At 39.1% G+C, this 23,215-nt stretch overlaps 1 long non-coding RNA gene across 2 annotated transcripts in view; it reads left to right on the plus strand.

Annotated features, from left to right (window-relative positions):
- The window catches only part of LOC150064995 (uncharacterized), a 62,224-nt gene that overhangs the window by 15,896 nt on the left and 23,113 nt on the right, over positions 1–23,215 (plus strand). For both annotated transcript variants that reach the window (XR_016534890.1, XR_016534889.1), the window contains exon 2: positions 22,833–23,030. This is a non-coding gene — a long non-coding RNA (uncharacterized LOC150064995). The remainder of the gene's footprint in view (positions 1–22,832; positions 23,031–23,215) is intronic.

Here is a 23,215-nt window from a genome sequence, read left to right on the forward strand (position 1 = left end):
TTGTAATTAGTAAAAGGGTTACATGATATTTGCCAGATAGAAGGTGCATTAATTCATATACATTGATACCCTTTCACAGGTCTTGGTACCCATTTCCCTCCCCCCCCCCACACCCCCCACCCGTCTTGGTTTTCCCCCCTTCCCTATCAAATTTCAAATAACCAAATACAAATAAATTCAATATATCAGATAACAAAGTGAGATACTATACCAATACGAGATAACCAAGGGACAGCAAAGGAGATGAGAGACAACATAGTACATAAAGGACAACAATCATTCATTATATGGCTTTTGTTTCAATATCCTGGAGGTCCTTTCAATTAGCTAGTACATTACTTCTTGAACCTTGTTATCCCTTCCCATGTTTTCCTCCCACTTTTCCTCCTCCCACTCCTCCCAAGTTGTAGAGTACATTTCCAATATTGTCTATCACTTCTGTTACTGGTTCCTCCCTTGTCTCATCATCTTGTTTTCCCTTCTCCTTTCCTGATGGAAATAAATGAATAAATGTATATACAATACACTAGGTATCAAAGTTAGATACACCATCAACAGAGAATAAACCTGAAGGGATAGAAAAAAGAAAAAGAGAAAAAAAGTAAAGAAATAATTCACATAGTCCATTAAAAATAACAACTACAAGGAGAAGTCTCTTGCTTCCCTATTCTGGAGTTCATTTCACTTATGCTTTTCCTATGTTATACCCACTCTAACACATTTCTACTTTTTTCTGTCTTTCATTATTGTGGCCCCGCTTCTAATTCTATCTAAACTATCGACGTAGACTACACCCATTTCATAAAGTTATGCCATTCTCTCCAACAAGCCTGATTTACAGTGTGTTAAGGAATGGAGTCTCTTAGACCTTGTCAGGACAAAATAGAAATATCAGAGGTTTAGTGAAAAAGCTAGCCACACAAATCATTCATATGGAACATGGAGCTGCAGTCTCCTGTATGAGTATTCTGTCCTAATACCAAATTGAAAAGATATGTTCTATCACCTAGCTCATGTCCAAGAATCAATTGTCTTCCACAGATTCTGATATTTAGCCCTCAGGTTATCTGCACCTTACCACTTTCATTACACATGGTTTTCCAAACTCTGTCCCTATATGTTCAGTCCTCTGTTCTCTTAAGTGCTCATAACTTTCTTTTTGTAGTTTGAATAACTAAGTAGTTGTGTGAAGAGTTTTCAAGGAAACGTAGGAGGTAGGAGTAAAGTGCATCTTAATCCACAGTCAAGATTTTTTTTTGTGGGTCATGGGGCTTGAATTCTGCCTGGGTGCTGTTCCTGAGCTCTTCAGCTCAAGGCTACCACCCTACCCTTGAGCCAAGCCCCACTTCTCATTTTCTAGAGGTTAATTGGAGATAAGAGTCTCAGGTCATGATTTTTTTTAAACCCCAAAGACTATCACTTACTGCACTATTTGGTGCTCGTACTTGATCTCCTGTAATGGGGTAAAAGCAGCTCAGGCCAGACAGAGTGTCCTGTCATTTATACAGGAGCAAGTACCCTGCCTTGAGGACAAGTGTCCCTTCTTTGCTCTCTAGCTTCAGCCAGGGTTTTATTCCACACATTCTTGTGGCTGAGGACGAGACACACAGATATCTGTAGTCCTAGGCTCTGTTCCTATGCTCATGTGAGCATGTAGAGAGAAGTCCCACATAGTTCCAGTACTGCACACATGCAGAGAAAAGTCCACTAACCCACAGCCTTGCTTTATAGCCAGGCAGCTATACCAGTGGATTAGAATTGCTGACACTCAGCTTGTTATTAGCAAGGCTTCCTTGCCTGTCCTGTACTGTACTGTGTTCTCCATGAATGAAAAGTCCTTTGGGAATATGACCAAAGCCCAATTGTCTTCTTCTGTTGGATTTTCTGTTTTATCTTGTTTTGTTTGATTTTTAGACCTGGGACTTGAACTCTTGACTTGGGTGATGTCCTTGAGCTTTTGTACTCAGCATTCTACCACTTGAGCCACATCTCCACTTCTGGCCTTTTGTGTTTAGTTGGAGTCTTACAGACTTTTCTGCCTGGGCTAGATTCAAACTGTGATCCTCAGTTCTCAGCCTCCATAGTAGCTAAGATTAAAGGTATGAGCCATGGGCACCTGGGTTTTGTTTAAAGAGGGATAATTGGATGAATATATTTGTGTACATATGTGTGTCCAGATGGAAACTACAGGGGTATTAGTGAGAGGGCGTTTCCCCAGATTCTATGATGACCCTTTCAGAATCAGGGGGAAGCTCCTTCAATACTCAGAGAAGAAACTAAAGAGACAACATGTTCTTTTCTAGCACTGCTGCCACTAAACCTTACTGATACTGAGTGGCAGAACTTCATAGCGTTCAGGCATCCTACACTAACATCAGTTTCCATACCTCTTGCTTCCATCAGTGGCCAGAGAGTCCAGCACTGACTCGTAATGGGAGCATAATCCCTGCCTCTTCCCATTAAGAGAATGGCCTGTATGGTGTTATTGTCACCCTACAGATCCCAATAATCATGATAACATGACATTTTTAAAGCCTTATAACATAGATCTATTTTTCTTTTTCTCATCCTCTTTGGCAAGTGTGAATGTCTTAATTACTTGAAATAAAACTTATGAAATTACACTTTTCATTGTAAATTCTCTTTGTTATCCAGTAATGACTTAGGAAATGACCATTGCTATGTTTCTTCACCTGCTCTGCTCTGTTCTGTTTTTTTTTCCTGTTTCATAACACTCTCTCACTATGTTATCTGTCAGTGACATCCTAGTTCACTTTCTGCTGCTGGGGAATATGATCCAAAATCATGGCTTTCATTAAATCCTGAGAAAATTTCTCTAATAAGCCTATACTGAGTGAGTGAATGAGTGAGTGAGTGAATGAATGAGTAGATGTTATAAATGTTAAGGAAACATGGAAGTAGACATCAAAGACCTAGCCAGTTCGTTCGTTCGTTCTTTCTTTCTTTCTTTCTTTCTTTCTTTCTTTCTTTCTCTTTCCTTCCTTCCTTCCTTCCTTCCTTCCTTCCTTCCTTCCTTCCTTCCTTCCTTCCTTCCTTCCTTTCTTTCTTTCTTTCTTTTTCTTTCTTTTGGTTGTTGGTTGTAGGGCCTGGGCGCTGTCCAAGCTCAAGGCAAGCTCTCTACCACCTGAGCCACAGCACCACGTCCAGTTTTCTGGTGGTTATTTGGAGATAAGAGTCTCAGGGACTTTTCATGCCCAGGCTGGTTTTGAACCTTCGTCCTCAGATTTCAACCTCCTAAGTGGATAGGATTACAGGCACAAGCCATTGGCGCTTGTCCTAGCCAGTTCTTGACAAGTGATGAACAGAAATTTCTGATCTTGAAAGATAAAAGACTTGAAGCTGAGCACTGGTGTTTTAGGCCTGTAATCCTGGCTATGTTTTGGAGGCTGAGATTTGGGGATCACAGCCAACCTAAGCAGGAAAATCCTCTCGACTTTTACCTCTAACCACACAGAAAAAAACCTGAAAGTAGCGCTGTGGTTCCAGTGGTGTAGCATTAGCCTTGAGAAAAACAACAACAAAACTCCACACACAGGTGCATACACACACAGTAGGAGACTAGGAAAATGGAAAGGAAAGCTTGAAAGCTTTGTATTTAAGGACTTTGCATACTTTAGGGGAAATCTTTTTCCACATTCTACTGTGAATCTCTGGTCCAGCAAATCTTACCATCCTAAGAAAAGTTTATTGAAATACGGAATTGGTTTTCTCAACTTTGTGGCATTATAGACAATCTGGATATTGGGCAGCTTCAAGAAGGAAATTCCTTCCTGTAAAATTTTCCAGGTATTGCTTTCACCTCAAGGTCTTTGATCCATTTGGAATTAATTCTGGGACAGGGTGACATATAAGGATCCAACTTAAGTTTTCTACAGGTATTTAACCAAATATGCCAGCACCATTTGTTGAAGAGGTTGCTTTTCTTCCATCTAATTATTTTTTTGGCTCCCAAAGATTAGGTGGCCATAGACCTGAGGATTCATTTCTGGGTCTTTGTTTCTATTCCATTGATCCTCAGGCCTTTAATGCCAGTTCTGGGGCTTCTGAACTCAGGGTCTGAGTGCTGTTCTTGAGCTTCTTTTCCTCAAGAGTAGTGCTCTATCACTTGAACCACAGCTTCACTTCTGGCTTCTCTTGTAGTTTAGTAGAGATAAGAGTCTCACAGATGGGGTCTAGTGGTAGAATGCTGCATGCATAGCATGCACAAAGCCTTGGATTTGATTCCTCAATACCACACAGAAAAGGTTAGAAGTGGTTCTGTGGCTCATGTGGTAGAATGCTAGCCACAAGAAAGCTCAAGGACAGTGCCCAGGTCCTGTCTTCAAGAATCTCGCAGAGTTTTTTTTTGGTCAGGACTGACTTCTGAGAGTCTCAGATCTCAGCCTCCTAAGTCGCTGGAATTATAGGCATGAGCCAACGGCACTTGGTGTTTCCTTCTTTTAAACTGTTCTCTGAGGTGTTCTGCCAGAACAGTGAAAAGGTCCATCTAACCCAATAATCATGATAGCATGACATTTTTAAAGCCTTATGACATAGATCTATTTTTCTTTTTATCATCCTGTCTCTTTGGGAAGTGTGAATATCTTAATTACTTGAAATAAAACTTATGAAATTACACTTATCATTGTAAACTCTCTTTGTTATCCAGTAATGTGTCAGTTCTGTAATAGAAAGCTGTCCTCTGCTTGGTTCTTAGGGCCTCTTTTCTTTTTTTCATAGCTTGATTTTATTGAAAGGTATCTTTTTAGTACAATAGTTGACTAATTAGTCAACTAAATTGGTGCTTAATATATATATATATATATATATATATATCACACTGGCAACACAAATTATCCATATCTTAAAAGAGCTTATTTTGGTGGGTGACAAAATTTAAATAGCCATTCCTTGGTATTATATAGAACTTTAAGTCCTTTGCAGCCTTTCATACTTTAAATCATCTCTAGATTACTTACATAATCTAAAGCAGTACACATTTCTCTGTAACTAATTTTTTACACAAATAATATCTTGTTCACATAAAAATATCTATAAATGTTCAGAATGATGTGGGTTTTCTTTCGAGTAATTTTTGGAATTGATTTCAAAAGTGTTTGAGAAGTTCATACTGAGATTACTACTGCTAAGAAAAGAAAACCGAAGGCCATGATAAAATATAACTTCATCCTCCCTCACAAATTATCATTTTAGTAGCTAAGTTTCAATTTTTCGTAGTTTGTAGAGTCATTCTCAGTTTTTCTTTTGTCACTTATTTTTATATTCCAAATCACAAAAATTTCCGTATGCCTTTATCTATTTGTGACTAGGGATGAAACCCAAGGCCTTGCACTGGCTCAGCCAGTACTGTACCCATAAGCTACACTGTTGGTGGGAGTGCAAACTTGTTCAACCACGATGGAAAGCAGTACGGCAGTGCCTCAAAAGGCTAAACATAGAGCTCCCCTATGACCCAGCAATTCCACCACTTGGCATTTACCCAACCATCCAGAAACTAGGGCATACTAAATCCACTAGCACAACAATGTTCATTGCAGCACTATTTACCATAGCAAAGATATGGAACCAACCTAGATGTCCCTCAGCTGATGAATGGATCAACAAGATGTGATATTTGTACACAATGGAATTCTATGCTGCTGTCAGAAAAAACAACATCGCCCCATTTGTTAGGAAATGGAAAGACTTAGAAAAAACCATATTAAGTGAAGTAAGCCAGACTCAAAGGAACTTAGGCTCAATGGTTTCCCTCATTTGTCATAATCAGTAGAAACCTTGGGCTCTCTTAGCAGAGATTTGCAATAGAGCAAAACCTTGATTATAAGGCCATATAGTATGAAGCTAAGTGAAAGGACCTCTAGGATATTGAAACAAAAGCCATATAATGAATGATTGTTGTCCTTAATGTACTATGTTATCTCTCATCTCTTTTGCTGTCCCTTGGTTATCTCATATTGTTACAGTATCTCACTTTGTTATCTGATATATTGGATATATTTGTATTTGGTTATTTGAAATTGGATAGGGAAGGGGGAAAACCAAGATGGGGGTGTGGGGGGTAGGGTTTTTGGGACCAAGACATGTGAAAGGGTATCAATGTATGTCAATCAATGCACCTTCTATCTGGCAAATACCATGTAACCCTTTTATTAATTACAATAAAAATATTTTAAAAAGTATATGGGAAATCTAAAAGTCTTAGGACCTCTTATAAGCACAGGAGCAAGGCTTGACTTTTGCATCTTGCATTCAGATAGGCTTTGAAATGCATACATATACTGACACCTTTGTAGTTGGCCTTCCCCGGGAATGATTCACAGGCTCTTAGACCTGACAGGTGGAAACTGCATTCATCAGACTTCTTGCCATTTTCATGTGTAGTGTCATCTGTGTATATAACACCTCTGTGCAACCAAATGCCCAGACTGGAATCCAAAGCCTTTTATGACTCTTATCTCTTCCTGATTTGGTCCATCTCCCACAGTCAATTTTTACCTACCAAGTATTGTTTGATATAGCTACTATTTTCTCTTTTTTCATATATTTTTATTGTAATTAATAGAAGGGTTACATTATATTCACCAGATAGAAGGTGAATTACTTCACATACATTGATACACTTTCGCATGTCTTGGTCCCCATTTCCCTCCCCCCACCCCCACCCCTCATCTTGTTTCCCCCCTTCCCTATCCAACTTCAAATAACCAAATATGAATATATACAATATATCAGATAACCAGGAGAAATACTGTAACAATATAAGATAACCAAGGGACAGCAAAAGAGATGAGAGATAACATAGTACATTAAGGACAACAATCATTCATTATATGGCTTTTGTTTCTATATCTTGGAGGTCCTTTCATTTAGTGTCTTTCTATATGGCCTTATGTATCTAGGTTTTGCTCTATTGTAAATCTCTGCTAGAAGAGCCCAAGATTTCTATTGATTACAACAAATGAAGGAAACCATTGAGCCTATGTTCCTTTGAGTCTGGCTTACTTCACTTAATATGATTTTTCTAAGCCTTTCCATTTCCTTACAAATGGGGCAATGTCATTCTTTCTGATAGCAGCATAGAATTGTATTGTGTACAAATACCACATCTTGTTGATCCACTCATAAACTGAGGGACATCTGGGTTGGTTCCATATCTTTGCTATGGTAAATAGTGCTGCAATAAACATTGTTGTGCTAGTGGATTTAGTATGTCCTTGTTTCTGGAAGATTGGGTAAATGCCAAGGAGTGGAATTGCTGGGTCATAGGGGAGTTCTATGTTTAGTCTTTTGAAGAACTGCCGTACTGCTTTCCATCGTGGTTGAACAAGTTTGCATTCCCACCAACAGTGTAGTAGTGATCCCTCCGGGCCACATCCCCTGTAGCATCTGTTGTTATTAGATTTCTTGATCCTGGCCATTCTAACTGGAATGAGATGGAATCTTAGAGTTGTTTTGATTTGCATTTCTTTTATGGCCAGAGATGTGGAGCATTTCTCCATGGGTCTATAGGCTATTCTTATTTCTTCTTCAGAGAAGACTCTCTTTAAGTCTTTGGCCCATCTTTTAATGGGATGGTTGCTTCTTTGGAGATTAGTTTTGGAGTGATTCAATTTTTTGAGCTGTTGATATATTTTAGATATGAGGCCTTTGTCCGTTATATGGCTAGTGAAGATCTTCTCTCACTCTGTAGGCTTTCTAGTTAATTTGCTAACTATGACCTTTGCCATACAGAAGCTCTGCAGTTTAATGCAGTCCCACTTATCCAGACTTTCTCTGATTTGTTGTGTTTTATTAAGAAAGTTTCAACCTGTGCCAAGGAGACCTAGTGTATCTCCTATTCTTTCTTGTAAAGTTTTCAGTGTACCTGCTTTTACCTCCATGTCTTTGATCCATTTGGAGTTAATCCTGGTGCAGGGGGACAAAGAAGGATCCAACTTTAGTTTAGGTGCAGGTGCTTAGCCAGTTCTGCCAGCACCACTTGAAGAAGCTGTCTTTCTTCCATTCTATTTTTTGTCTCCCTTATTAAAGATTAGGTTATGTCTACTATTTTCATTTTCCCTTCTTAACATCTCCTTGGAGGACTGAAACATCATCCACCCTGTCCAGTGTAAGCACTCCTCATTGTCATTGTGTCCTGGAAGATATTTACTTCAAACACCTTAGGCCCTCTGTGATAGATTGTCATTACCCTTAGAAGAAAGATTGACCTTATTAACACATTCTTTGGATCTCAGAGTAGTTGTACCCATGCCTGTCATTGTCCTTTCTCCTGTCATAGGGACTTACACACTCATCTAGCACATTGCCTTTTCTTCCTTGGTACTTGCTAATGTGGAGTGCTATCCGACTGCCAGTGCTTCGGTTACCAAAGTCACACTCACTCCTGGGACTTGAATTTTAGCCCCTAATTGAACTCTCATCAACATCCCTCAAAATCATTCTGGTTTACTTGTCTATTTGCTCCCAAGGCACTTTTTTTCCTTTTCAGAACTAATCTAAAATGTAATAAATAACTGAAATGAGGGTCTATGAGGGTAGGGGCAAACTAGTTTCCCAGGAATCATCACTGTGCCTTGTACTTAGCAAACATTCAGTACTTACTTATTGAATAAACAGCTGTGCATTGATTGTGTTGGGGAAGCTATCTGCATTTTTAGTGGATTGCCATCTTCCATTGATTTGTCATATATATATATTTGGAATATGTTATGTGCATATAAACTTGGATTTTGCTAACTTGAAGAGTTACCTTTCATCTTTCATGTTTCAGTACTTGGTGTCTCTATTTGCTTGTTTGTTCTTTATTTTAATTTTTTGTGTCCATATTGGGGTTTGAACTCAGGACTTTCTACTCTCTCTTGGCTTTTTTTCCTTTTGTCTGGTGCTTTACCATTTGTGCCATACCTCCAGTCTGGAATTTTGCTGCTTAAAAGTCTTGCAGTCTTTTCTGCCTGATCTGTCTTCAAATCATTATCCTCCAGGTCTCAATCCATACCTATGAGTATGAATATGAGCCATTGAGAAGTGGACTGTTTGTTTTCAATTAACATGTAAAACTGTATATATTTAAGCTGTACAATATGCTACTTTGATATATATATGTGCTCATATAGATTGTAAAATAGCTAACTCAAACTATTTAATGTGTATTATCCCACATTTGTTTTTCAGGTTAGAAAACATAAAATCTGATCTTTTGTAAATTTCATATAAGTGCTGCTTTCTTTTAATGACTTTTGTAGTTAAATTTCTTTAAAAAATATGTTAGACCCCGGCGTCCCTGGCAGGAAAGAGGAGTTGCATGTGCCATTTCCGCCTTTCGGCCGGCGGGAGCAGAGGCTGGGGGGAGCTGTGTGACCCCCTGGGTATGTGAAATGCTATTGATGTTTTGGAATCCAGAGGTGCTGACATCCAAGGAGATCCGAGGGTCAGTGCCAAGTCAGATGCGGATTATCCACTCCTCGTCCTTTATTGTGGAGTCTATTCACTACCCACAGAGAAATTTCACCCAGACAAGAAACTGGAATTCCTGAAGGTCAAGGAACAATAGGGGAAGAAGAGGAAAAGAAAAAAACAAAAGAGGGGTGGAAGGGGTCAAATCAAACAGAAAAAGAAGATGGTACCACAAAAAGTTACTATTGCAAAAATTCCTAGAGCAAAGAAGAAATGTGTGACCAGAGTGTGTGGCCTTGCAACTTTTGAAATTGATCTTAAAGAAGCACAAAGAGTTTTTTTTTTTGCCCAGAAATTCTCCTGCAGTGCCTCAGTCACAGAGGAGGAGGAAATCATCATTTAGGGGGACTTCACTGATGCAAACATCTATTTCATTCAGGAAAAGTGGCCTGAGGTGGATGATGACAGCATTGAGGACCTTGGAGAAGTAAAGAAGTGACTTTGCAGACACGTTTGTATTTAATGACCTGAACTGAGAGGACGTGGCCCAAGGGAGAGAGTGGCTATTTATCCCACAGTCAAGTGCAGAGTGCTCTCTCCTTGGAGTTTCACTGTTCTTTACAGGCTGTTTGACTTTTTGTTTTTTTTTGTATTTCCAAAGTCTAATAAATAAGAGAGACTGTCATGCTTACGCATGATTCAGAATGTAGTCAAATAAAAAATTTTAGTCACGTGGAAAAAAAATGTTAGAGAGCCAGGTGCCAGTGGATCTTAGCTACTCAGGATGCTGAGATCTGAGGATCACAGTTCAAAGCCAGCCAGGCAGCAAAGTCCATGATACTCTTACCTCTAATTAACCACCAGAAAATTAGAAGTGAGTCTCACGGACTTTAGTGCTAGGCTGGCTTTGAACCGAGATTCTCAGATCTCAGCCTTCTGATTGTTAAGATTACAGGTGTGAACCATTGCACCTGGCTTGCCTATCAGATTTAAAACACATTTTTGTATAATTTTATGTATCTGTGTGTACCTTAACAAATTTATATAAATGCCATCATTAAAATACATAAGTATCTACTACCTAAATATAAGTGTCTTAGCGATCTTTCCTGCCCTAGCCTGTCTTCTCCCTTTTTAAGGTGACTGAGCTATATTCCACATTGTGAATGGAATACTTGCATTTGGCCAGTCCCTCTGATGGACATGGTATGGCTAGCTCAGAGTTCAGCTCCAGTCCAAGATGGTAGAAGTATTTCCCTTGCCTATGCCTCTGCTCTCCTCTCCTCTTCTGGCTCCTTTATCAGACATACATTTGTATAGAGGCTCCCTCTTGTCAGTGCCCGTGTCCTCTCTGCTCTTTTTCTTTCCTCTTTCCTATTATAGTTCCACATTTGTACCTGTTTGAGACCTTAGTGAAGTGTCAGACTCTTGCTGACAGTTATTGTTCTGTCAGTGCTTGTTGGCTCACTGATGTGAATATAGAATAAAACTCTGCAGGAGGATATGGAAATACATTTTGATGGCCTGTCACTGGCTGCCTTGGTGCCATTACTGAGGTTGCAAGTCTGTAATCTATTCATGTGGAATAGGAAAAGGTCTCAGAGGCCAGGACTGTCTCATTCTGGCCTCTAGTGGCCAGTGCTATGTTTGCATTCAGGCTGGCTGTGTTGGCAAAGCTGCCAACAGTGAGAGCCACTGTATAGCTGCAGCTGTCCAGGCCTTTGTCTAAAATACGGAACTCCATTGTCATTCTTCATTAGGAAGGTAAAATTGACTTTGTTATTATCTTTGGAAATTAAGTGCTTTTATTTTTTGTGTATGGGAACTGACTCAGATCGCTGCACTTGGTTATAGGTCAAGGGCTCCATCACTTGAGCCATGCTTCCAACCCTTAAGTAGTGCTGCTGCTGCTGCTGCTGCTGCTGCTGCTGCTTCTTCTTCTTCTTCTTCTTCTTCTTCTTCTTCTTCTTCTTCTTCTTCTTCTTCTTCTTCTTCTTTCTTTTTCCTTTCTCTTCCTCTTCTCCCTTCTTCCTCTTTCTCCTCCTCCTCCTCTTCTTTCTCCTCTTCCTATTTCTTTTCTCATTCCTCCTTTCTTCCTTCTTTCTTCTTCATCTTATTGTGTGGGTACAGTCTCTTAGGTCTTGTGTTCAAGATTAGCAGTCTGCCACTTGACCCACACCGCCACATCTGGCTTTTGGATAGATAATTTGAGATGAATTGAAGACTTTTCAGGCTGGCTTTGAACCACGATCTTTAGCCTCCTGAGTAGCTAGAATTACAGATGTGAGCCATCAGTGCCAAGGTTTTCAAGTGCCCTTTTTGGCAGTCCTGGGGCTTGAATTCAGGGCCTCATCACTGTCCTTGAGCTTTCGCAAGGCTAGAGCTCTATCACTTGAGCCACAGCACCACTTCCGGATTTTTCAGTGTATGTGGTACCAAGGAATTGAACCTGGGTCTTCGTGCCTGCTAGGCAGGCACTCTACCAATAATAGGTCAAGCTCCTGGCCTAAAAGTGCTTAAAAATATTGCTAGCCAGGTGCTACTCGGGAGGCTGAGATCAGAGGATCACAGAAACTTCTGTGAGATTTTTAGCTCCAACAAACCAGAAAAAAAAGGCTGAAAGTGGAGGTATGGCTCCAGTGGCAAAAAAAGGCAAAAAAAGCCAAGCTAGACTGTGAAGTCTTGAGTTCAATACCAGCACATACAGAAATAATTTTATCAGCAAATACTAGTTTTATCAAGGGAGTTTCAGGATGCCATTTCCACATATGCTTACATATCTTGATTACTCACTCCATCACTCTTTCTCATCCCTCTTGTGCATGTGCATGCGTGTGCCAGTCCTGGGACTTGAACTCAGAGACTGAGTACTGTGCCTGAGCGTTTGTGCTCAAGGCTCATGTTCTACCACTTGAGACACAGCTCTGCTTCTGGGTTTTTGGTAGTTAATTTTAGATTAAAGTCCCATGGACTTCACTGCCCAGGCTGGCTTTGAACTGTGATCTTCAGATCTCAGCTTCTTTCCTCACTTTTAAAAACAGATGTAACTGGTCTTGTTCTATTTTCCTACAAAACTGTAAAGTACTTTGGCAATATTCTCTCTCTCTCTCTCTCTCTCTCTCTCTCTCTCTCTCTCTCTCTCTCTCTCTCTCTCTCTCTTTCTCTCTCTCTCTCTGTGTCTACATACATATGTACATATAAAATCATGTGCTTATGCATGTCATTATCTTTTAAGTGTGCTTTTTAAAAAATGTAGGTGTGGGAAGAAATGAAATGATACCTTCGCAACCACTCTGTTATCATTTGTAGTCTAATGTACGCTAAGCTAAACTTCTACCAAACTTGGGGAAACATTGTATCTTCTCTTGTGGAAGGGCATAGGGATGTTTATTGGTGGCAATTAACTACAAAAGCAAAGTTGATGAAAGCATGTCATTACTTAGCAGAAGCATTAGCAGTTGAAGTGCCTTAACTCTATCTGCAGAGTGTCTTTTGTGGCTTTTATTGTCGAGATGGTTAAGATTTTATTACTGGATCGTCTCTAAGCTTATCTTTGTTTCTCTTCTTTTTTATCTGAGACTGTGACTGGAGCTTGGTACCTGTGGCTTCCACAAATGGTCTGGTGCTCTACCAACTGAGCCACACCACCAACCCCTAAGCTTATCCTTTTTCATCACGTATTTGCAACTTTTAAAATTAGGTTGAAATAGGAAGCTATTCCTGCTATTTCTCACCTTTCCGGTCTCTGTTATCTTCATCTCTCCTTGCTCCATATGCCAGTGTGCTATGTAGACTGACCAGCTGAAAGCAGAACCTGGTAATTCTGAAGGATGAGTGCCCTGAGGCTTAAGTGCTAGGAGTAAATCAAGGCTGTTGGTCCTTCAAGGAACTGGTTTCCTTGTCTCGATGTGTTAATGCATTAGTCAGTCTTGGAGGCTGCTCCCTGAGGTCTGCCACCAGGGACAGATGACTAGGTGTTCCGTCCATGAGTGAAGCCATCGTGTGAATATGAATGACAGTGAGTTATGCATAAGGAAAGAATTTTCTTTATGTGCAACAAAAGGGTCAGAACTTTTATACATTGTACTTTTTATATAGTAGAGAAAAAGGAATGCAGTGTTTAACTGCATCTCATGCTACATCGTCTGTTTCTTTTATTTGTCCATTTTGGAAGCGTTATAGTTTGAAAGGGCCTTATGCTTGCTAGGGAGATAAGCTACCACTAGGTGAGAGGTGTAGGAAGGAGTTTCATGGTCTAATGCTAACCTTGGCAAAAATGTGATACTTTTTTGAAAAGAGGAGTTTGGCCAGGCCCTGGTGGCTCAGGCCTGTATTCCTAGCTACTCAGGAGACTGAGTTGTGCAGATTGCAGCGCAAACCAGCCCAGGAAGGAAAGTCTATGAGACTCATATTCCCAATTAGTAACAGAAAAAGCCAGAAGAAACACTGTTGTGCAGGTGGTAGAGTGCTAACCTTGGGCAAAAGAAACTCAGGGCAGCTTTCAGGTCTGTAGTTCAAGTCCCAGAACAGGCAAAACAAATTCTTTTTGGCAGTTTCAAAAACATGGGACTTCATTTGAAAATAAAGCACTTGGTCTTGCATGGGAAGCACTAGACCCTATGTGTGAACCCCTGTGCTCCCAGAAATAGAAGAGGAAACAACGAATCTCCAAATAGAAGGGGTGATGAGAGTGGATTGGGTGAGGGGAACATTATTTGGGATAGTCACAGAGAGTGGGTATTACAGACTAGGACCAAAGTGGATTTAAAGAATGAGCAAGATGGGAGCAGGCATGTAAAATATTTTGCTGAAATTGTGAAATTGAGTTCCCTTGGATTGCTTTGGAATTGTTTCTCAGATTATTTGTTATGGTGGAATTGTGTCTCTGAATGAGATGTAGGGTCAGGGTCTGGAAAAGACACAATTGTATTGTTGCTAAACATAGCAACAGTATACAGGGTCCTGACCAAATGTGAGCTTCTTAGGTGTATTCCTGAATTGAAGTGAGGTTATCAATTTATCACATCTGCCTGATCTCCGGACTGCATGAGGTCATTGTGTAACCAACAATAAGATAGGAAAGTGTGATTATTCCTTTCCAGTTACCCTAAAAACCACAGAGACTAGGCTGAAGTGAGGAGTACAGCTTTAGAGAGAAGGAGGCCTAGTTGCTCCCAGAAGAGACCTGTCCTATAGGATGTCTAAAATAAGGGGGTGTGAGTAGCCCTCAAAAATGTCTCATCTGCAAAGTAGATTTTAGCCCAATCCAAACTGGAGTAATCCGTTCAAGTGACAAGAAAGCCAATGACAGCACTCCTTTGACAAATTCAAGAGTCCCTCCCAAAGCCAGCAGACATGGCAGTGGCCTCTCCACGGTCAGTCAGAATCAGAGAACCACAATGTGGAGGAGGCCCCTTTCTGCCAGCCACTAGCAATACAAGTGGTCAGTACCCAAAAGAGAAAACTCTGAATAGCATCAATTTTATGCCTTTCAGATGTCCCATTGCCTGCTCCAAATGGGCTTAAATATCTTCGGCTGTTTTTCTGTCTTATTGCGTTTCATGTGGACTCTGATTTATAGATGAACTGGGATAAGGGAGATGAAAGAAAGAAAAGAGAGCTCTGCTTTCTGGTGGTACATATGCTGTGTGTAACTGCATTGCATATGATTTATTGCAACAATGCATGATCTTTCCCTATTTCATTTGCTATCCCTTAGCTTTTTTCACTCAAGGCTGTTGCTCTACCACTTGAGCCATAGCTGCAGTGGTAATTGGAGATAAGAATGGTAGTTTTGGTGGTTGACTGGAGATAAAAGTCTCACAGACTTTCCTTCAGGGGCTGGTATTGAAAGGCGACTTCCTATCTCAGTCTCCTGAGTAGTATTGTAGACCTGAGCCACTGGCACCTGGCTTGCACTCTTAAAAAATAAGTTACTTTATTTACTAAAACAACATACAGGACTATTCAGGCTTGCTCTTTTTTCCTTCTCTCGTTAAATTATTTTTCATTATCTTTAAGTAGTTGTACAAAGTGGATGCCATTTAACAAAGAAGTTTATGAATAAAGTGCATCTTGATCAGTGTCACCCCTTCAACATTCTCACCCTTCTTCAACTCTCCCTTTGGCCTACTCTTCTTAATTTTGTGGTATATACAATTAATTCTTTTTCTTTTAAAAAATGTAATGGTTATTTTTTTCCTTTTATTTGATTAATTTTATGTGGTACCAAGGAATTGAATCCAGTGCCTCATGCATGCTAAGCAAGTACTCTCTCACTAAACCACATTCCCGGCTGATACAGTGAATTTTTGACTACATTCTTCTCCTCCCTCCTTAATTTATCTATGTCTCTCCTCTGGGCCACACTCCCCTCTTCCATGTACTCATTTTCCAGTGCTGATTTTGTTGGACTCTTACTTATTAGTTTTCTTTTAATATTTCTTTATTTAATTATCAGGGGTTATAGTTACATTTGTAAGGTAGTTGAGTACATTCCTTGTTGAACACTGTTATCCCGTCCCTTGTTTTTTTTTTCTCACATTTTCCCTTCGTACCCCCTTCCCAAGTTATAAAGTTCATTTCCAATCAGTAGAAACCTTGGGCTCTACTAGCAGAGATCTGCAATAGAGCAAAATCTTGATACATAAGACCATATAATGTGAAGCTAATTGAAAGGATCTCCAGGATATTGAAACAAAAGCCATATAATGAATGATTGTTGTCCTTAATGTACTATGTTGTCTCTCATCTCCTTTGCTGTCCCTTGGTTATCTCATATTGGTATAGTATCTCACTTTGTTATATGATATATTGAATTTATTTGTATTTGGATATTTGAAATTTGATAGGGAAGGGGGGAAAACCAAGACGGGTGGGAGGTGTGGGGGGGGGAGGGAAATGGGTACCAAGACATGTGAAAGGGTATCAATGTATGTGAATTAACGCACCTTCTATCTGGCAAATATCATGTAACCCTTTTACTAATTACAATAAAAAATAAAGTTCATTTCCAACATACTGTCTTGTGACTATCACTAAAGATTATGCTCCATAAACTCAGTTCATTTGTAAGCACGTGCATACCACCAACATGTTTACATACTGATTTATAGGTATCTTCTATTTACCACCAATGAAGAAAACTATACAACTTTTGTTTCTCTGGGTCTGGCTTTCTTTAATTAATATCATTTCTTCCAAGTCTTTCCATTCCCTTATGAATGATATAAGTTTTTCTAATGGGTAAGTAAAAATCCATTGTGTATGTACACCACATTTTCTTAGTCCATTCACCGATTGAGAGACAATTGGGCTAATTCCATAGCTTGGCTTTGGTGAATATTGTTGCACTGAACATGGCTGTACTGGTGGATTTGTTGAAACCTCATTTATGATCTACTGGATAAATGCCAAGGAGTGGAATTGCTGGGTTATAGGGCCCAACCTTTGCTTCTCAAGCCTTTCTGATTCCTGAAAGACACCTGTCTAGCTTTTTACTTTCACTCTGCTTCCTTATTTTTAATGATATCTGTTCATGAAACTCACTCATTACTCTTATGGAAGTATTGATCATAATAGGTGAATATTATTGCACGAGTAATCCTTTTTTTTTTGCCAGTCCTGGGCTTGAGCTCAGGGCCTGAGCACTTTCCTTGGACTTTCTCAAAGCTAGAGCTCTACCACTTGAGCCTCAGCACCATTTTCGGCTTTTTTTCTATATATGTGGTACTGAGGAATGGAACCCAGGTCTTCATGCATGCTAGGCAAGCACGCTACCACTGGGCCAAACTCCCGGCCCCACGAGTAATCCTTTTTTTCTCTTGTCATGTGTCCACTGTACAAAATTGGCACATCCTAGGTATACGAAAGAAATACTTCTTACAGTGTCTGCTATTGCCTAAGAAACACAGATTTGCATATTTCCCTACTTTTGCACCAGGTGCTTGCACTGGCTGCCTAAGTGTGATTTCACTTCTACAGAATTGTAAGTTCCTATGAGCAGCAGAAAAAGCAGTGTTTGAAATGTGTGGATTACAGCTGGGAAGAAAATGTCTATCTGGTGTTATGTTTGCTCTTACATTGTGTCATTTTTATACATGTCTTTTTTATTCAAGGATTTATTAATATTGATTTTTACATCATATTTCAAATGACATATTTAACAAACAAATATTCAAGAAGGGAATCTCTATAAACAATCACTGGCACTTAGATTTTAGAATATAATTAAAATTAGGCTGAGGGTTTGTATGCTGTATATACAGATGTCTTTTACATCATCATGTGAATTAGTGCATTGCTGCTGCTTATTAATTGGCTCTTCTGTTCCCCTCACAAATTTACTTGCTGCTATGGGATTGCTTGAATAATGAGATATTAGCTGCGCCTCTGTGGTACTAGTATGCTGGGGGGGGGGGGGTGGGTAACAAAGCCATAGCCATAACCTTTAGGTTATTTACTTCTCTGAATTTTGGGAGGCTCTGTCTCTGTTCCATCCTGCAGATGAAGGGAGTATCTTCTGCTGGTAGAAGGGAAGCCTTTAGTTGGGCTCTAGTGCTCTGGTCTATACATGAAAAGCAGGGTACTCAGTAAACGAGGTGGGGAAGTCATGCTGGAAAAGGTGAGGTTTTGCCTTTTGGTGAAGGAGCACTAGTGTGTAGTGAGGGGAGGTACTGGAGCTTGAACTTAGGGCCTGGGGTTTGTGTCTTCGGTATTTTTGTTTGACTGACATTCTACCACTTAAGCTGCACCTCAGCTTAAGATTTTTTTGCTGGTTACATGAAGCATTTCACTGACTTTCCTGCTCCAGCTGCCTTTGAACTGTAAACCTCAGATCTGAGTAGTTCTAATTACAGGCATTCACCACCAGTGCCCAGCTAGAATGAGCACTATTTTGAATGGAAGAAATGAGAGGCCCTGAATTCAAGCTTAAGTATATACAAATAAAATTAACGTTAAATAAAGTAAGCTAAAATAAGCCCTCTCTCAACCAGTTATTTTTATTTTATTTTATTTTATTTTGTGCTGTTTTTATGGCTTAAACTCAGAGGGCTCTGGTGCTATTCCTGAGCATCTTTGCTCAAGGCTAGTGCTCTACCACTTGAGCCTTACAGCTCCATTTCTGAATCTTTGGTGGTTAATGAGAAATCAGTCAAATGAACTTTCTTACGGGCTGACTTTGAACTGTGATCCTCAGATCTCAGCCTCTTGAGTGGGTAGGGTTGCAGGTGTGAGCCACCAGCACCTGGATAGAAAGCTGAATTTATTGGTATTGTAGAGGTGATATACAGAGAGGATACTGTTAAATATGACAGATAAGTAGTACATTTCCTTTTGGACAATGTTACCCCTTCCTTTGTTCTCTCTCTCGGTTTTTACCTCCCATCCCACCTGCAAATTGTGCAGTTCATTTTCAACATAGTGTCCAGTGAGTAGCATAGCTTCATTTATCATTTTACTCTTTGTCCCACCGTGTTTGTATCCCTTCCTTTATCCTTCCAAAGACAGATAATGAACGAACAACACAAAAGGAAAAGAAAAGAAAAACAGCAACCAAGGGGGAAAAAAGCTCGTGTTTCTATTTCCTGGAATTCATTTGATAAATATTATATGATCAGATTCATACACATAGCTATTGTGCCTTTGTGAACCTCTCCTAAGAATATCCTCCTTGGGTCTCATTCTGCATGAATGCTTAGAGACCTGTATAATTTATCATGTCCTAGTGTATTTTTTTAAATTTTATTATCCAGAGTAGATTTATAGCCACATTCTAGTTATTGTGAATGAGTGAAACCACACCACCTATGTTTCTTTGGGTCTGGCTTACTTTGCTTAATATAATATTTTTCAGTCTTTCCATTTTTTATGAATGATGCAGTATCATTCTGATGGATAAGGAGAATTGTGTGCATGTATACATGCACATACATATATACATATAAGTAACAGCTGGCATTGACAAGTGGACACGTTACATATATATACAAATACACACACACACACACACACACACACACACACACATTTTCTTGATTCATTTGCCCACTAATGGGCCTCTGGGTTGATTCTATATCTTGACTACAGTAAACAATGCTGCAGCGAATATGATTATGCTGCTAGATGTAGTGTGGCCTTGTTTGAGTTCTGTTGGATAAATGCCTAGGAGTAGAATAACTGTGTCATAGAGAAGCTCTGTGTTTAGTCATTTGAGGATCCTCCATACTGCTTTCTGAGTGGTTGAACAAGTTTACAAGTATGGTAGGGTTTCCTTTTGGCAACATCTCCACCGGGATTTATTACTGTTAGTTTTCTTGATAATGGCTATTCTAACTGGGGTGAGGTAGAATCTCAGTGTTTTGATTTGGAGGGTTTCCTTTTTCTGGTCCTGGGGCTTGAACTCAGGGCCTGAATACTGTCCTTGGGCTTTCTTAAGGCTCTACCACTTGAGCACATCTCTGGTTTTTTCTTTGAATGTGGTACCAAGGAATCAAACATGGGTCTTTATGTATGCTAGGCAAGCACTCTACCACTAGGCCAGGCTCCCAGCCCACCAGGTATTTGGTGTTGCTTTTGTTTTTGTTTTTATGGCCAGAGATGTTGAACGTTTCTTCATGTGTCTATTAATCATTCCTACTACTTCTGAGACATCTCTCTTTAAGTCTTTAGCCTATTTATCAATTGGGTTGTTGTTTCTTTGAGGGTTTAATTTGGGGGTTTCAGTTTTTGAGCTCTTTAGTATATTTTAGATGTATATCTGGTAAAAAATCTCCTGTAGCCTTTCTATGTATCTTGCTAGCTATGTCCTTTGCTGTGCAGAACTCAGTCAATTTGATGCCGTTCCATCTATCAGTTTTTCTTTGCTTTGTTGTGATTCCTGGATTTTCACTTTGGAAGTTTTAACCTATGCCTAGTGTTTCTCCTACCCTTCCCTGTAATAATTTCAAGATCTAGTGCATTGCCTACCATTTCCTGTAATAGTTTCATGGTATCTGACTTTACCTTGATATCATTGGTCCATTTGGAATTGATTTTGCTGCAGGGTGATATATATATATGGATTTAGTTTTCTGCATGCATATAGCCAATTTTGCTAGCACCATTTGATGAAGAGGTAGGTGGTCTTTCTTCCACTTTACATTTTTTTGGGTTCCTTTGTCAAGTATTAGGTGGCTATAGGTCTGTGAGTTTATTTTGAGGTCTTCTATTCTGAACCACTATCCCTCAGGCCCAATCTTTTGCCAATATCAGGCTGTTTTTATATTGCTATGGCTTTGTAGGAGAGTGTGAAATTTGGTATTGATATTCCTCCAATGCTGTTCTTCGTGCTAAGGACTGTTTTTGCTACTTGGAGTCTTTTATTATTCCATATCAGTTTTTGCATTACTTTGCATATTTCTCTGAAGAAGGTTGTTTTGATTTTGATGGATATTGCTTTGAATTTGTAAATAGCTTTGGTCAGTATTGCCATTTTTATGGTCTTAATTCTTCCAGGAGCATGGAAGATTTTTCCATTTCCTTAAAGCGGCTTCAAATTCTTTTTTTAAAGATTTTTAAAGTTTTCAAATCTTTGGCTAAGTTAATTCCTAAGTATTTTATTTGGGGGAGGGAAGGACTATTACAAATGCGTTGTGGAAAGCTAATTTTTTTTGCCAGTTGTGGGCTTGAGCTCAGGGCCTGAGCACTGTCCTTGGACTTTCTCAAGGCTAGAGCTCTACCACTTGAGCCTCAGAACCACTTGTGGCTTTTTTTCTATGTATGTGGTACTGAGGAATTGAACCCAGGTCTTTGTGCATGCTAGGCAAGCATTCTACCACTAAGCCAAAGTCTCGGCCCCGGGAAAGCTAATTTTTGATCGTGTCTACTAAAACCTTCCCAATGAGGTCTGGTCCCAAAATGCATTTTATGAATTGAGATTTTACATTTCTTTGTAACACAGTTTTCATTTCCTCAGCAGTCTGCTTTGAAAACAAAGCGAGGGTTTGTCCATAGCTTCAATGTTTCACTGACTTCATTATCATTATAAATGCCAGAAGGACTTTCTTCAATGATTGCAATTCAAACATAGATAATGAATGCTTTGGAAGTACTATAACAAATTGGATAATCACAATGATTTAATAGAAGCCAAGCTAATTAACAGTAGGTAGAAAAACCTGCTAATTAATTGTAATTTTCTTTATAAAACCATACTCATTTAAATAAATTATGAATGTGTCCCCCATAAAACACCTATTCTGTGTATATTTAAAATTCTAACTAATATAGTGATGTTCCTTTAACAATATTTTTGCTATCATGTATTGAAATGTAGTTCACAAAACAAAAATACACCTTTGCAAAGGATACAGTTTGATGAATCCTGACAGCTGTACTTATGAAACTACCATCGTAGTCAAGATATAGAATATTTCTAGCACCTCCAAAACAACTTTGTGTTCTTTGCAGCCTATTTCTCTATCCACCTGGACCTCAGAAGGCTCTTTTTCTGTTTATTAATTAGCATTGCATATACATGGAATCATAATAGTATGTACTCTTTTGTATCTAGCTTTTTTTCACTAAAATGATTGTTTTGAAATTATCCTTGTTGTTACATTTCTTAGTCATTCATTCCTTTTCGTTGCTGAGTAGTATTCCATAGTAGAGCCATACTACATTTTGTGTTTTCATTCATCTAGTGATAGACTTCTTGGATTATTTCAAATTCTTGGCTGTTAAAATACTGCAATGAATATCTTGCATTAGTTTTCTGTGGACATTTTTTAAAGAATTTATTAACGTTGATTTTTACATCATATTTTAAATGACAAGTTTAACATACAAGTGTTCAAGGAGGGAATGTCTATTAACAATCACTGGGACTTAGTATTTAGAACTTAATCACAATTAGGCTAAGGGTTTATATGTCATAGGAACATATCAATTTATGAAATAAAATATTATGTCTATAGAGTCATAGGTTTTTATGTCTATATAGTTATGTTTGTATTTCCATTACCATGTCCATAGCTTTGGGTATGCAGTTATTGAGTCCTTGCTCTTGTACTCTTTGGATTTAATAGCCACATATTAAGGATACCATGCACCTTTTGCTTCTTAGGTCTTGACTTGTCTCACTCACCATGAGTTGCTCTAGATTCATCCACTTCCCTGCGAATGCCATTATTTTATCTTGTCTGTTGGCTATGTAGAATTCCATTGTGTATATATACCACATTTTCTGTATCCATTCATCTGCAGTAGGGCATCTGGATTGTTTCCATCGCCTGGCTATTGTTAATAGTGCAGAGATGAACATAGCTGAGCAGGTGTCTGTGGACATTTTTTAAAATCTTGGGTAAATGTTTACTTAGAATGTTGGGTTGTATCCTACATACATAAATTTCCATTTAAATTTTTTTTGTTGCTTATAGGGCTTGAGCTCAGTGCCTGTGTGCTGTCTCTGAACTTTCTGGCCAAGGTTAGCACTCTGTCACCTTGGGCTGAGCCCTAGTTCTGGATTGAAGGTAAGAGGTTCATGGACTTTCCTGACTAGACTGGCTTCCAACTAAAATTCCAAGATCTCAGCCTCTTGAGCACCTAAGACTACAGATGTGACCCCCAGCACCCAGGTAAAACTTCAGTATTTTTCCAAATAATTTTCAAGAACTGTTGTGTAATTTTATATCCCTATTATCAGTGTATTAGACTGCAATATTCATTCTAAGACTCTATACATCGATTTATTTTTGTTTATTCTGATGAGTAGTGATCTCATTATGTATTTATTTGTATTTTCTGATTATTAATGATTTCT

This window comes from Megascapheus bottae, chromosome 3, assembly GCF_031878675.1.
Source record: "Megascapheus bottae isolate mThoBot1 chromosome 3, mThoBot2.hap1, whole genome shotgun sequence".
In the NCBI taxonomy this organism is placed as follows: Eukaryota; Metazoa; Chordata; class Mammalia; order Rodentia; family Geomyidae; genus Megascapheus; species Megascapheus bottae.